The sequence below is a fragment of the Grampus griseus genome (genome assembly GCF_964374135.1).
Source record: "Grampus griseus genome assembly, chromosome: 10".
NCBI classification, from domain to species: Eukaryota; Metazoa; Chordata; class Mammalia; order Artiodactyla; family Delphinidae; genus Grampus; species Grampus griseus.
In genome coordinates this window covers 37,946,046-37,962,307 of record NC_139004.1, presented here as the reverse complement: position 1 = coordinate 37,962,307, position 16,262 = coordinate 37,946,046, and the positions used below count along the sequence as shown (strand labels likewise).

General features: G+C 36.6%; 1 protein-coding gene across 16 annotated transcripts in view; it reads right to left on the bottom strand.

Moving 5' to 3' along the window:
- Positions 1–16,262, bottom strand: part of FKBP5 (FKBP prolyl isomerase 5) — a 96,808-nt gene that overhangs the window by 69,328 nt on the left and 11,218 nt on the right. For 2 of the 16 annotated variants that reach the window (XM_082662655.1, XM_082662639.1), the window contains exon 3: positions 6,378–6,408. The exons of 13 other annotated variants lie outside the window; for them this stretch is intronic. The gene's annotated coding sequence lies outside the window, so the exon portion shown is untranslated. Of the gene's footprint in view, positions 1–6,377; positions 6,409–12,198; positions 12,419–16,262 lie in introns of those variants that run through there. One more of the 16 variants, XM_082662643.1, reaches the window with a different exon arrangement.

The window sequence follows — 16,262 nt, the reverse complement described above, 5'->3', positions numbered from 1 at the left end:
TCTTTCAACATTCTTTCCCCTCTCTCCCTTTATTTATCATCCAGTTGGATTACAGTGTTCTAATATGACAATACAATTAAATCTAACATTTGATCATTATTATTCTAAAAAATTCTTCAGAATTTCAGAAAGCCCAAATTGGAACATTTATTCAGTTTCTCGATTTTGTAATAAGTTAGAATTATAAGTAAACTTGATATATACAATGCAGGTTTTCCCACCTCATCAAACTTAATCACTGACAAATTATTTTTAAAATTATTCTGAGTCCCTTATGTGCTTCTGAAATTTAAACAGCTTGCTATAAATGTTGAAGAACACACAAGTACATTTTTTAAACAGATTTGGTGACAATAAACTTCCTATATTTAAAGTATACAAGTTTTAAGTTTGTATGTTTTGACATATGTATATATTATCCATAAAGCCATCACTACAATCAAGATAATGAATATATTTGTCACCCACAAAAGTTTCCTTGTGTCTCTTTAAAATTCATTCCTCTCTGGCTCACGTCAGAGCAATCTCTGATTTGCTTTCTGAAGAGTCTGTATTTTATAGAATTTCATATAAATGGAATAATGTCTTTTTTCCCTGACTTCTTTCTCCTACTGTAATAGAGAATAAAATACATTGTTGCATGTATCAAGTCCATTCCTTTTTATTGCTGAGTAGTATTCCATTGTACAGAGACAGTGCTAAATGTTTGCCTGTTGATGCACATTTGGGTGATTTGCCTGTTAATGCACATTTGGATTGTTTTCCGTTTTTGTCTATTACAAATAAAGCTGCTATGAATATTTGGGTACAAATCTTCATGTAGTCATATGCATTCATTTCTCTTAGATAAATGCCTAGGAGTGGAATGGCTAAATCACAGAGTAGGTGCACATTTTAGGTCTTTAAGAAAGTAGCAAACTGTTTTCCAAAGTGGATGTACCATATTGTGTTCCCACCAGAAGTGTGTAAGAGTTTCAGTTGTTCCACATCCTCACTAACACTTGGTACTATAAGCCTTTTTAACTGAAGACATTCTAACATGTATGTAGTGGTATCTGTGATTTTAATCGGCATTTTCCTAATGACTAGTGGTGTTCATCATCTTTTCATGGGCTGATTTGCCACCCATGTATCTTTGGTGAGCTGTTCCAATCTTTTGTCTATTTTTGACTGAGTTTTCTTATTATTAAGTTTTGAGAGCTCCTTATATAATGTGAATACAAGCTTTTAATTAGATAATGTGATTTGCGAATATTTTCTCCCAGTCTGTGACTTGTCCTTTTATTCTCTTAAAGGTGGCTTTCAAAGAGATGTTCTTAATTGATACAGTCCAATTTATCTTTTTTCCTTTATAAATCATGCTTTTGGTGTTGTACCTTAAAAATCTTTACCAAACCCAAAGGTAAACATATTTTCTTCTAAAAATTTTATTGATTTGGGCTTTACATTTAGGTCTATGATCAATTTTGAATTAACTTTTATATATGATATACGGTGTGGATTTAGTTTTTTGTATATGAATCTCAAATTGTTCCTCACCATTTGTTGAAAAGACTAAAATTTTTTCCATTTAATTGACTTGGCACCATACTCAAAAATTAATTGATATTTTCCATTCTATGGGTCTATTTGCTTATCTTTTTTTTAATTTATTTTTTTGCGGTACATGGACCTCTCACTGTTGTGGCCTCTCCCGTTGTGGAGCACAGGCTCCGGACACGCAGGCTCAGCAGCCATGGCTCACGGGCCCAGCCGCTCCACGGCACGTGGGATCTTCCCAGAACGGGGCATGAACCCATGTCCCCTGCATCGGCAGGCGGGCTCTCAACTACTGCGCCACCAGGGAAGCCCCCAACCTTTTATTTTTAATCTATTTGTATCTTACTACGTATCAGAGGTTTCTTGTAGGCAACATGCAGTTGAGTCTTGCTTTTTTACCAAATCTATTAAGCTCTGCCGTTTAACTGGATTGTTTAGATGGTTTATAGCTAATATAAGTATTGATATAGTTTGGTGTAAACCTAATGTTTTGCTATTTGTTTTCTATTTGTCATCTGTTCTTTGTTCCATTTTTCCTTTTTTTTTTAAGATTTCTAGATTTATAGTTTTTATCAAATTTGGAAATTTTTGACCATTATTTCTTCAAAAAAATTTTCTGCACCCCCTCCTCTCCTTGAGACTACAATTATGCATATATTAGGCTACCTAAAGTTGTCTCACAGCTCACTGATGCTCTATTCATTTTTTCCTATTCTTATTTCCTTTCTGAGTGTTATTCTGGATAGTTTGTATTGTTATGGCTTCAAGTTTACTAATCTTTTCTCTTGCACTAATTTGTTGTAAAGCCCATGTAGTTTATTTTTCATCTTGCACATTGTAGTTTTCATCTCTAGATGTTCAATTTACGTCTCAAATGTATTTTATATCTGCATTTAACATTCTCAATCTTCCCTCTACTTTCTTGAATATATGGCATATAGCCAAAACTGTTTTAATGTTTTTGTCCACTAATTCTATCACTTGTGTCATTTCTGGGTCGGTTTCTATTTTTTAATTTTCCTCCTCATGGATTGCTTCATTACAAGTCTGATGCTTTTGACTGGAGGCCAAATGTAAATTTTACCTTGGTGAGAGCTAGATATTTTTTTCCTCCAGTTTTATTGAGATATAATTGACATATAGCACTGTATAAGTTGAAGGTATACAGCATAATGGTTTGACTTACATATATCATGAAATAATTATCACAATAAGTTTAGTGAACACCCATCATCTCATACAGATACAAAATTAAAGAAATAGAAAATTCCTTGTGATGAGAACTCTCAGGATTTACTCTCTTAACAAGTTTCCTATATGAAATACAGTAGTGTTAAATATATTCATCATATTGTACATTACATCCCTAGTACTCATTTATCCTATAACTGGGAGTTTATACCTTTTGACTGCCTGCATCCAATTCCCCTCCTCCTGCCCCTGCCTCTGGTAACCACAAAGCTGGTCTCTTTTTCTGTGAGTTTGTTTTTGAAGTACAATTGACCTAAAACACTATGTTAGTTCCTGTTACACAACACAGTGATGCGGTATTTCTATATGTTTCAAAATGATCATCACAATAAGTCTAATGATCACCACAATAAGTCTAGTTACAATAGGTCACCATACAAAGATATTACAGTTATTGACTATATTCCCCACACTGTACATTTCATACCCTTGACTCATTTTTTTCTGCAACCAGAAGTCTGTACCTCTTAATTTCTCTCACCTATTTCTTTCTTCCCCCTATTCCCCTCCTCTCTGGCAACTCCCCATTTGTTCTCTGTATCTATAACACTGTCTCTGTTTTGTTATGTTTGTTCATTTGTTTTGTTTTCAGATTCCACATGTAAGTGAAATCATGTAGTATTTATCTCTCTCTGATTTATTTCCCATAGAATACCCTCTACATCCATGTTGTCCAAATGGTATAAAGATCACATCTTCTTTAACCTTTCATCTACTGATGGGTAACTAGGTTGCTTCCATATCTTGGCTATTGTAAATAATGCTGCAATGAACATATGGGTACACGTAACTTTTCTAATTAGTATTTTGTTTTCTTTGGAAAAATACACAGGAGTGGAATTGTTGGATCATATAGTAGTTCTATCTTTAATTTTCTGAAGAATCTCCATACTGTTTTCCATAGTGGCTGTACCAATCTATATTCCCACCAACAGTGCACAAGGGTTCCCTTTTCTCCACATCCTCACCAACACTTGTTATTTGACAATACAGTGCTAGATATTTTTGCATAACTATACACATTGAGCTTTGTTCTGGGATGCAGTTAAATTACTTGGAAACAGTTTGATCCTTTTGAGGCCTATTTTTAAGCTTTGTTAGAAAGGATCACAGCAGTCTATAGTTTAGGTCTACATTTGCACCACTGCTGGGGCAATACCCTCAGAGTACTCTATCCAATGTTCTGTGACTTATGAGGTTTTTTCCTATGGCTGGTGGGAACACAAACTATTTTTAACCCTGAAAAAGAATCAGGGATTATCCCCTCTACTCCTTTTGGGTGGTTCCTGGCTTCAGGTAGCTTCCATACAACATAAGTACTAATCGTTACTCATATGAAGACTTAAGGGAGACTCTGCAGACCTTTGGAGTTTCCTCCTTGTGCAGCTCTCTCTTCTCCAAACTACAGTCTCCTTGGCCTCCAGCTCTGTCTCCTCAACTAGGGAGACTGATGGGCTCCATCTGGGATTCCCCTCCTTATGCTGCAGCCTAGAAACTCTCTCCAGGCAGTAAGCTAGGATAATTGTAGGGTTCATCTGTTTGTTTCTGCTTTCTTGGGAATCATTGTCCTGTGCTGCCAGTTGGTCAGTATTTGAAGCTTCATATAGTATTTCTGGGGTTTTTGTTTGTTTGTTTGTTAGTTATGTGATTACAGCCAAGAGAGTAAATCCAATCTCTGTTATTCCACCTTGGCCAGAAGCACAAGCCCACAAGTATATTTTTAAGCCAGAAAAAGGGAGACACAGTAAAAAGACACAAGTACTATGAATGGAATTTCAAGCAGCAAGAAAATATCTTATAAAATAAACATTATTTAGAACTAATTTTGACAGTCTGAAATTTGAAGGATATTGTTTTTCCACAACAATACAAAAGTCAAAGCCTGTAACTGACAGTAAACATCTCTCTCCTAAAATGGCAGGTACTTGATCTTAAGACAGCAATCAAAACTATGATTTTGTGCATATTTCTGGAAATTTGGATAATTGTGGTATCTCATTTTTTCTTTAATCTATGTAAGAAAATGATGAGTTTAAGCCTTATAAGAATAAAAACATTATGATTTTACATTTCTAAATGCCATTAATAAATATACCACAATTTTAAAAAATCTGAGTTAAAAACTGTTTTCCCCTTCCTTTGATTAATTCAACTAAAAAAATACATTGTTAATCATCTTAATACTTCAAAGTCACAATGCTACAAAAAAGTTGGCTTGTGGTTGACACTGGTATTAACAGTCTTTAGCAGGTCTATAAAACTTGCTTTTGTTTTGGAACAAACCTCAAATGGACACCTATTATATGCAAAAAAATAATAATAAACTGAGATTTTAATACTGCTTCAACTGGAAAGAAAGCCCCCAAACTTTAGAACATGCAAACTCTGTAGCGGTACTTACAAACAACATAGGAAGAGCAGGCTGTCACCAAGTTACAGGGCTTGTTTCTCTGTGTGTCTATTTAAACTTTTAACTAGCCTAGCACTACCTGCAGATCTCTGCCCTCAGCATATGATTTCATAAGAAAACAACATATACAGATGCAAAGAAATTGACAGAACACAACAAGGGCAGAGAAGGCCATAAAGAGCTCTACTTGGATGACTCCCCCCCCCCCAATTCGCCTTCCATCAAAGTGACTTCTGTGGCTCAGACTGCATTATCTGGCTCCTTGCCCCCATGCTACTCAATCACAATTCTTTCCATTTCTCAATGGCAATTATACAGACTAGCCAGATTCCAAAAATTTCACCTAAATGTTCTGAGGAGTCTTAGTTAGCGTGTGAGGGAGGGCTTTTAATGGAGAGTGAGAAGGCGAAAAAGAAACTGAAGGAAACTGGCGACAGAAAGGAGCATTCGTGGAGCTGAGTGTTAAATCTGAGACTGGCTCATTCTAACCATAACGTTATGCCCCAGCTCTTCACTTTCATACATTCTTCCTGGGAAGTTAGGTAACTCTGGTTTTTAGCTACAGAGCTAAGAGTTGTCTCTTGAGTTAAAAAAAAAAAAGTATTCTATTGGCCAAAACTTAAACTTTTAAAATTATAAATATAATATAGTTATATATTACAGAAAGTTTGAGAAATAAAGAAAGGAGAAAAGAATTCACCATAATCCCAACATTACAATTCAGGAGGCCTTTTTTAAAAACAGACTTTATTTTTAAGAGCAGTTATAGGTTCACAGCAAACAGAATAAAATAGCCAAAACAACCTTGAAAAGAACAAAGTTGGGAGGACTCACGTCATGGTTCTAAAACTTACTACAAAGTGACAGTAATCAAGGCAGTGTGGTACTAGGATGAGGACAGACACATAGATCAATGGAATAGAATTGAGAGCTGATAAATAAACTCTTACACTTATGGACAATTGATATTTGAAAAAGGTGCCAAGACAATTCAATGGGAGAAAGAACAGACTTTTCAACAAATGGTGCTGGATCTCCATATGCAAAGGATTACAAAGTTGGACACCCTACCTCACACAATATACAAAAAGGAACTCAAAATGGACCAAAGACCTCAGTGTAAGAGCGAAAACTATCAAACTCTTAGAAGAAAACACAGGGGTAAATCTTCACTGACCTTGGATTAGGCAATGTCTTCTTATGTGAAACTGAAAGCAATAAAAAAAAATTTGATAAATTAGACTTCATGAAAATTAAAAACTTTTGTGCTACAAAGGACACCATCAAGAAAGTGAAAATACAACACAATAGGATGGGAGAAAAATTTTGCAAATCATGTATCTGATAATGAGACTGTATCTAGAATATACTAAGAACTCTTTTAACTCAATAACAGAAAATAACTCAGTTAAAAAAGGGGCAAAGGATTCAAACAGACATTTCTCCAAATAAGATTTACAAATGGCCAATAAGCACATGAAAAGATGCTCAACATCATTAGTCATCAGGGAAATACAAATCAAAACCACAATGCAGTACTACTCCATATCCACTAGGATGCCTATTAGCAAAGAGATAATAACAAGTATTGACAAAGATGTGGAGAAGGTGAAACCCTCATGCATTGCTAGTGGAAAGGTAAAATGATGCAGCTGCTTTGGAAAACAGTCTGGCAGTTCCTCTAAAAGTTAAAGTTATCATTTGATCAACAATTCCAAGAAAAATGGAAACATGTCCACACAAAAACTTGTACATGAATGTTTGTAACAGCATTATTCATAATAGCTAAGGAGTAGAAACAACTCAAATGTTCATTAGTTAATGATGGATAAACAAAATGTGGTGTATCCATACAGTGGAATATTATTCAGCAATGAAAAGCAATGAACTACTGATAACATGCTACAACATGGATGAACCAAGAAATATTGAATGAAAGCTAAATGAAAGCCAGACACAAAATGCCATATTTTGTACAATTCCATTTATATGAAATGTCCAGAATAGGCAAATCTATAGAGACAGAAAATAGACTGGTAATCTTCTAGGGTAACGGGGAAATAGGGAGTGACTGATAATGGGTATGAGATTTCTTTGGGGGTGATAAAGTGTTCTGAAGTACAATAATGGTAATAGTTGTATAACTCTGTGAATATACTGGAAACCACTGACTTGTAGACTTTAAAAGGGGTGATATGATGCTATGTGAATTTTATTTCAATAAATCTATTCTATTATCCATATTTATTTATGGATAGATTTATTTCAATAAATATATTCTAGTATCCATATCTATTATTCTATTGAATGGATGGACCATAATTAATGATATACATTGCTTCCAACTTATCTATTCTACATAACACTGCTGTGAACAGTTTTGTGCCTAGGCTTTTACCATATCATATAATTAAGGGTATGAATTCTGTTAGGAATCTTGACTTGACAACATAGCAGCTGTATGATCTCGGGCAAGTCAGTTAATTTCTTTGTGCCTCAATTTACCCATATATGACATGAGGTTAACAGTATTCACACCTCTTGGAATTCTGAGAATTAAATTAAGTAACGCATGTAAAGGGCTCTGCATGGTGCCTGTCACATAGTAAACTATCAACATTAGTGGTAGAGGTAGCTAATAATTGTTATTCTAGTTTGTGCTATTTTCTGAAGATGACTTCCAGAAGTGATATCACCACCTCAAAAACCATGGACATTTATATGCCTGAATACATTCTGCCAAACTACATTTCAAAAGGGGTGCACTAGTTTTTGGCACTAGTAGTGAATATATGAGAGAACCAGAGTAATCATGCCATCATCAACATTATGTTATAATAAATTTGTTTTGTTAATTTAACAGGCATCTCACTTTAACTGTTCATTTTTGCTGCTTTTGGTCCTTAGCAGCTTGAAACCCAAGTTTTCTAATTATCATATGAATCCTGCATACCTGGAGCATCTACTGAATGTGAAATCTGTACAAGACCCTATACTGGGGGCTACAATGGAAACTGAAAATGAGTAAGGCCAAGGATTTTGTATGAGGTAAGGGAAAGAAACATTTTTATTCAAAGTAACTATGATTAAGTATAACCGAGCTATGACGTATTTATGAGGGTAGGGAAAAGACAGCAGTTTATAAAGGTTTATAAAGTAGAGAAAAGACGGCAGTGTTTGAGCTCGTTCTTGAAGGGTGTGGCAAGAGTAAAATCAAGGCTGGTAAAAGAACACAGCACATTCCAAGACTATGCAGCTTGAGTACAAAGTGGCTAGGGCAGGGAATGGTGACAGAACAAGGTACAGGGTGCTCTGGGAACACAAAGAGGACCCTCTAAAACAGAGCCAATGACCATGGGAGCTGAGGAGGACAGTTTCTCCCAGGGCAAACAGCATGCAGAAAAACACAAAGACACAAATCATCGTGACCCATGCAGGGAACTGCACGTAATCCAATTTAGCTGAAGTGAAGTGTACATGTGGGAAGGAGGCCGATGATGCTAAATAAATAGGCAGAGGCCTGACTGTGAAGGACCCTGTGTGCCAGAATAAGGCATTTGAACTTTATTCCAAAGGAAGTAGAGAACTGAAGCATTTTAAAGAAAAGAAGTGACAATCAAACTGACTTCAAAAAAATTTTTCTCTGGCAATCCTCCAAGAGCTTCCCATCTCACACAGAATAAAATCCAGTCTTTCTTATGCTTAAAACCCTACATGCCGGTCAGTGGCTATCCCTGAAATTATTTCCTATTGCTACTCCTCTCACTCTCTCTGCTTTTGTGACACTGGCCTTCTTGCTGCACCCTTCAATATACCCCTACTCAGGGCTTCTGCACTTGCTGTCCCCTCTGCCTGGAACTCTTGCCCCAAACAGCTGCACAGTTTGCTCCCTCACTTCCGTCAGGTCTCTGTTCAAACACTTTCTTATCAGAAAGGCCCTCCCTATTACCCAATATAAAAGAGCAAGAAACAATGGCTATCAATCCTACCATTTTTTTCCCTCCACTTACCACCTGGCACATGTATTTATCTGTAAGTTTCCCATCTCTCTTTACTAGAATATAAGTTCCAGGATGGACCCTCTCAATTACCCTGATATAGGAACTGTTATTAGCATTTCCAGATGATGAAATTCAGGTGCATAATATTGCTACTGCACAGTGGAACAAGACAGAATGACTCCTGAGACTGCACTCGAACCATTTCACACACTGACTCAAGTGAAGTTGCAGGTTCCTGGCTTTGATTCTAGATTATTTCCAGTGACTAGGCTCCATCCAGACAAGCACCAAGATAGTGTACTCTAAATTCACGCTATGTTCTTCTAAAAAGATATGCATTCTTATCATTTGTTATTAAGCCAAGTTTCAATCGCCAGGAAACATTTTTTTTTTTTTTTTTTTTTTGCGGTACGCGGGCCTCTCACTGTTGTGGCCTCTCCCACTGCGGAGCACAGGCTCTGGACGCGCAGGCTCAGCGGCCATGGCTCACGGGCCCAGCCACTCCAGAGCATGTGGGACCTTCCCGGACCAGGGCACGAACCCGTGTCCCCTACATCGGCAGGCGGACTCTCAACCACTGCGTCACCAGGGAAGCCCGCCAGGAAACATTTTTAAAATGAGCAGTTAAAAATGCACGAGGTATCTGGACTTTTATCTATTCAACTATAAGCTGTACTTTTTCTTGCTTTAGGCCCACAGATATTAAAACAAGATGAAAAGATTTTATGAAACCAGAAGGAACATAGCACATGACACCAAAACTACTTTTCCAAGAGCTTTTTTCAAGTATAATAGTCAACTTCAGGAATAAAACTAACTCCATCTTTAAAATATTCACACCAAAATTTTCTGAGGTATTACACAAAAGAAAGAACATGGTGGCTACCTCGAAAACATCCAGTAAATACAGTATCATATGTAGAGAAAAAGAATGAAGGTGAGATCCCAGTAACATTGCTCCTGATTCTTTTCCTACTCCTCAGATTACCTACTTCTTCTTTCCTTGATTATTCTTTCATCCCATCTCCTATTATTGCAAGTATCTCTTTTCAAAATGCAGTTTTCAATCAACAGCTTTTCCCCTGTCAACCACTTCATACCAGAACTCATCCACTCTTAATTTCAAATATGGCCTCTATTAAGATAACCTCCAGATCTAGTTATAATTTCTCCCTCTTCCCTTCTCCTGTTTTTAATCTCTCCCAAATTGCCTGGGTATAGATAGTCAATACTTCAGGACCCTTTTATATCCCTATTTTTTAAAGAAAATCCACTTTTTCAAAATTGGCTCCTTCTCCATTTACTTTATCATCTGTATTGTCTGGCTGTTCTCCTACAACTTTAATTTTTCTCCATTTAATCAACAGGACCTGCCAACTGTTCATTGTGTTTCCTACTATCTTACTTTCCAATTCCATAGCTATCACCACATTCTGGGTTTCTTCCTTTCCTTCCTGAGTCACCACAGCCCTCCAGCTGACGTGCCTACCTGCAGCCTACTCCCTTCTATTCATTCTGTACATACTGCCAGTAAACCTCTCTCACACGGTACACACCCCAGTTCAAGGACTTAAAAGAGTTCCCCAGCATAATAAAACTAAACTTCCCAAATCAGCACTCAGGTCCTTCCACCCCTCCAGACTGTCACTCATGAACGTTTAGCTTAAACATACTAAGGAGACAAAACCCTAGAAAACCAACAACTTGATCTTCCACATCTGGATCAGTGCAATGCACACTACAGGTCTGTAGAGTACAGTCCACCATCTTTCACTTGACTTCAACTACTTATGTCAGGCAGTGGGAATATATGACTTAATCCATCATCTTCTGACAACTCAAATTACCATGAGGATTAATCCATCTTCAAAAGCTGAACCCTTCTAATCCACAAAATGGAAGTATGTAGTTATCAAAAAATAACACCTCATATCCTTAAATGAGAGTGCAAAGTAGTATACTATCTTTAAGGGTGAATTTTCCAACATCTATAAAAAGTGTAAGTGCAAATATCCTTTAGCCCAGCAATAGCACTTCCGGGAAATTACCTATAGATATTCTCACAGAAGAAAACAAATTATATGTGGAAGGAATATTAAACACTGTTGTAATGGTTAAAAAAAAAAGGGGGGGGAACAACTGAAATTTCCTTAATTGACTATCATTATATATCTCCACAATGGAATATTATGCAGCAATTAAAAATAAAGAAGCAGGACTTCCCTGGTGGCACAGTGGTTAAGAATACACCTACCAATGCAGGGGACACGGGTTTCAGCCCTGGTCCGGGAAGATCCCACGTGCGGCGGAGCAACTAAGCCCATGTGCCACAACTACTGAGCCTGCGCTCTGGAGCCTGTGAGCCACAACTACTGAAGCCTGCGCACCTAGAGCTCATGCTCCGTAACAAGAGAAGCCACTGCAATGAGAAGCCCACGCACCGCAACAAAGAGTAACCCCCACTCACCGCAACTAGAGAAAGCACGCACGCAGCAACAAAGACCCAATGCAGCCAAAAATAATAAATAAAAATTTTAAAAATAAAAAAATAAAGAAGCAGTTATATATGAATTGATAGGGAAAGATGTTTAAGAATGGCATGAAGAGGGGAAAAAGCAAGTTATACGACAGTGTAAATTACTATTCTATTTGTATGAAAAAATGCATATACATTTGTAAATGCAAGAAAATATCTAGAAAAAATATACCAACCATTAATAGTAGCAAATTCTGGAGAATGGGATTCAGGGGAAGAAACAAGGGATTTTTACTTTTTGTACTGTGTGTGTGTGCATGTACATACACACATATGTATCTTTTAAAACAATCGATTTATTCAATTTTCATTTTTAAAAAAGAGCAGAGCACAGCAAAGACTCTTAACTTTGGATGAATATAATTGATCTTGATTATCCACAGTGCAGGAAATATGAGCTACTCAAAGTGCTTAATGAGAAACTCATCCATTCATTCAGCAACTATTTATGGAACACTTACTATATGCCAGGCATTGTGCCTGATGATACTGCCATAACCGTGAACAAGACAGACCTAGTCTTTGCTCCATTTTTCCTGTTTCTCCTGTAAGAACCACTCTGACTTCCAGGTCTGTGTTCTCATTATGCCTATTATGCCTACGGTTTCCCATAAAATAGAAACAAATTAATAGAATAATTACATCAAATAAAAACAAAGGCTTTAAATGTTATTAACTCCTATTTCCTTCATAATTAATTTAAAAAGTTAACAGAAACACAATTTGTGAAAGAACAATTGAACAAGCACCATTTCAAATAAACAAAATTTAGAAAGTAATTTAGATGTTAAATAAAATTTAAGGGAAATTAGCTAAGAAAATTCAAAAGAAAAAACATTATAGGAAATTTTTATTTTCTTCATTGATTTATATTTATTTACTAAATTCTTCTACAATAACCATGTACTATACAATAAGAAGGAAGTAAAAGCTGTTCTTGAAAAGAACCCTCTGTTGCAACAACCGATCAGCTACTGCCTGAAGTCCAAGCCCCTAACCCATTATACCAGGCCGTTTATGGTCTGGCCTTGTCGAGACTCCTTGTTTTGTCAGCCCAGAGCCCATTCCACCCTCTGCTGCAAACAGCATTCTGGGACTTTCCACTGGGGAATCACTGCTCCTCACCTCCTGGGGTGGGCCCAATCCCCCGTCTTTGCCAGTCAGAGCTTCTTATCCCCTTGGCCACCCCAACAGTTCAGAGGTGAACACATGACCCTAACAGATCCAAATCCAAATCAATCCTGAAAAGAGGCTAATTTTAATGAGGCTATTCAAATGATTATTAAGTGCTGACATATAATACAGCTAAATTTCCTAAAAGAACTTTGTAATAAATAGAATTCTCATTTAATGTGGTCCCTGAATATTTTGTGTGACTATAATTCAAATCACAAAACTGGCAGTGAAAACAGTCATAACTGATCGCTTTTGTTGAAACAGAACAGCAACAAAAATACAATATTAGAAAATTCCCGTTTCTAAAAGGCTATTAAAACTTGATGCTGTCTCAAAGAATGTTGAAACCGTACAAATCACATCCTGTTAAAATAGCTAAGTACAGAAACAGTAAGAAAATACAGGTTACGCAGCATATATGTTAATCACTTATCCTCTGACAGAAATCTTTTAAACAACTTCAAAAATAAAGCTCCTACAGGTAGTATTTCATGAGGCACCTAAAATGCCACAATCCTAAAACAAACAAACAAAACCCCAAACCCAAGCATTTGAAATATATTTAACTTTTAAAATAATTTTTATCGGGACTTCCCTGGTGGTCCAGTGGGTAGGACTCCATGCTCGCAATGCAGGGGGGCCCAGGTTCGATCCCTGGTCGGAGAACTAGATCCCACGTGCCACGACTAAGACCCGGAGCAGCCAAAATAAATAAATAAATAAATAAATAAATTTTTTAAATCGCCTTTATTAAAAAAAATAATAATTTTTATCAGTTAACCATTTTCCTTTCAACACTAAGAAAACTATAGAGTATATTAATAAATTACAGGGGAACAAACTTCAATGCAATATGAGAAAATAAAACTTAACCATTAGAATTTCCTAAGAGTGAAATGGACTGTCTTGTAAAACAGGGACCTCTCCTTCCCTGGAACTAAAACTAAAACCAAAGCTCTGTAATTCTCTGAAAATAAGATATCCTTGAAGAATTCAACTGCTGTGCCAGCTGTTTTATTTCTTGAGAGTATAGCTGAACACATATTATAATCCATTGCATTTTTTCTAGAATTGCACAATTTTCCTGGCACACAATGTGCATACTGTATTTATTATCATATTTAAGCATCTGACAGCATTGTTATAAGAATCCATAATATTATTCTCTAACCAAATGCACACATAAATTTTTCAGTCTTCAAACAGCCATGGATTTCAGTAGTTAAGTATCATATATATTTTTTCCACAAAGTCTAAATACAATACATTTCCTGAACTTTTAGCTTTCAGTTTCCTGTTCGTCAATGGTTACAATTCTAGAGGCAATACATAAACACACCCTAGCCATGGTATTTCCACTCCTGACAACAGTGGATGTGAACTTAATATGACCAAATATAACTACAGTGCATATAAATGGTATATCACAGCTAACACAGCAATAGCAGGAATTAAGCTATAAAATGGAAATATAAATTATATTCCTTATTAAGAATTCACATAACCTCCTTTTATAACTTAGAACTCAGAAAAAGTTTCTCTCCCATGAAAAACTGATAAGCTTTCTTTATCAGACAATAACTGTGAAACCCATCCTGTTTCCTTTTTTCTCCTGCTTGCCAGGAAGCTCAGAGCTAAATTTAATGTTCAAATACAGAAAATATTTTGCCTCAGATTATTACTGTAAAGATTTCTTTCCACTCCCTCATCCTGCTCATTATTTCTCAAGTGATTTATGCTTAATTTCTGACTTTGTTTTTAATGTTTCTTGCCTTTTTAGTTTTAATTACAATCTATCAAATCTTTTCAATGAATAGAGAGTATAAAGAAACAATTTAAAAGATATCTTTACATCACTGAATAATCTGTTAATCCAATTTATATAAAATAGGGCTTCCCTGGTGGCGCAGTGGTTGAGAGTCCGCCTACCAATGCAGGGGACATGGGTTCGTGCCCCGGTCCGCGAGGATCCCACATGCGGTGGAGCGGCTGGGCCCGTGAGCCATGGCCGCTGAGCCTGCGCGTCCGGAGCCTTGCTCCGCAACGGGAGAGGCCGCAACAGTGAGAGGCCCACATACCGCATGTGGGCATGGAAAAAATTCTTTTGTATATATATTTGTGTATTACACAATTCAACTTCACGGTGTTTGAAAATGATAAAGAAAAATTAGTATTTCAGTAAAAATGAATCCAGTTAGAAGTCTTTTTTTCTTTTTTTTTTTTTAAGGAATATGGCAGGATGAGCAGAGAGGTCTAGGGTATTTTTATGTAACCCATGCCACTTTTTCTTTCTTTAATCATGGGAAAGAATACAGAACCTGAAAAGATAACTAGCTGTGAAATAATTTTATGACAAAATTATGCTTAAAGTGACTAAAACGTATTTGTACGTCACACAAATTTTCAAAATGCAAGGACAGCATCTTGTCAAATTTAAAACAAGACATTTCAAGGGAAGAAAAGTAGTGTGACAGTGATTTGGAGATGAGGAACTGACATTAATGAGAAAAAATTACGTGCTCTGTAAAAAGGGAAGGGAGTATTTATTGAGCAACTAGAGTATCCAGACACTAAGCTTAGGGCTTTATAAAAGACATTCGATCACATTGCATTTAGGTAGGAAAACAATATAGAAGAAAACAATGCTTAAATAAGTTTCTCACCATTATGTGTGGCATATGGTAAAATGTAAGAGACGAAAGAAGATGTAAACTTAGAGACTACTGTACTAGTAGAAGTACACGGCTGGGGACTGTGAGGTGAAAGTACAATAGTTCCCAACTTTTCATGCTAATCTTACTGGACTATCAATCACTCTGTAAAAGAACCTGTGTTCCACCATGACAGAAACAGAAGTCCACTTTTTTTTGAGAATGATATTTATGTTTACAACACTATTATATTTATAATTTCCAACTCTAAAAATAAAAGAAAGGAACCCTTTTGTTCCTAAAGAAGATTTTGGAGCCTTGGTTTTATTTTTTTATTTTATTTTTTTTTAATAAATTTATTTTATTTATTTTTGGCTGCCTTGGGTCTTCGTTGCTGCGCGCGGGTTTCCTTTAGTTGCGGTGAGCAGGGGCTACTCTTCCTTGCAGTGCGCAGGCTTCTCATTGCGGTGGCTTCTCTTGTTGCAGAACACGGGCTGTAGGTGCACAGGCTTCAGTAATTGTGGCTCACAGGCTCTAGAGCGCAGGCTCATTAGTTGTGGCGCACAGGCTTAGCTGCTCCGTGGCATGTGGGATCTTCCCAAACCAGGGATCGAACCCGTGTCCCCTGCATTGGCAGGCAGATTCTTAACTACTGCACCACCAGGGAAGCCCTGGAGCCTTGGTTTTAAATATTACTT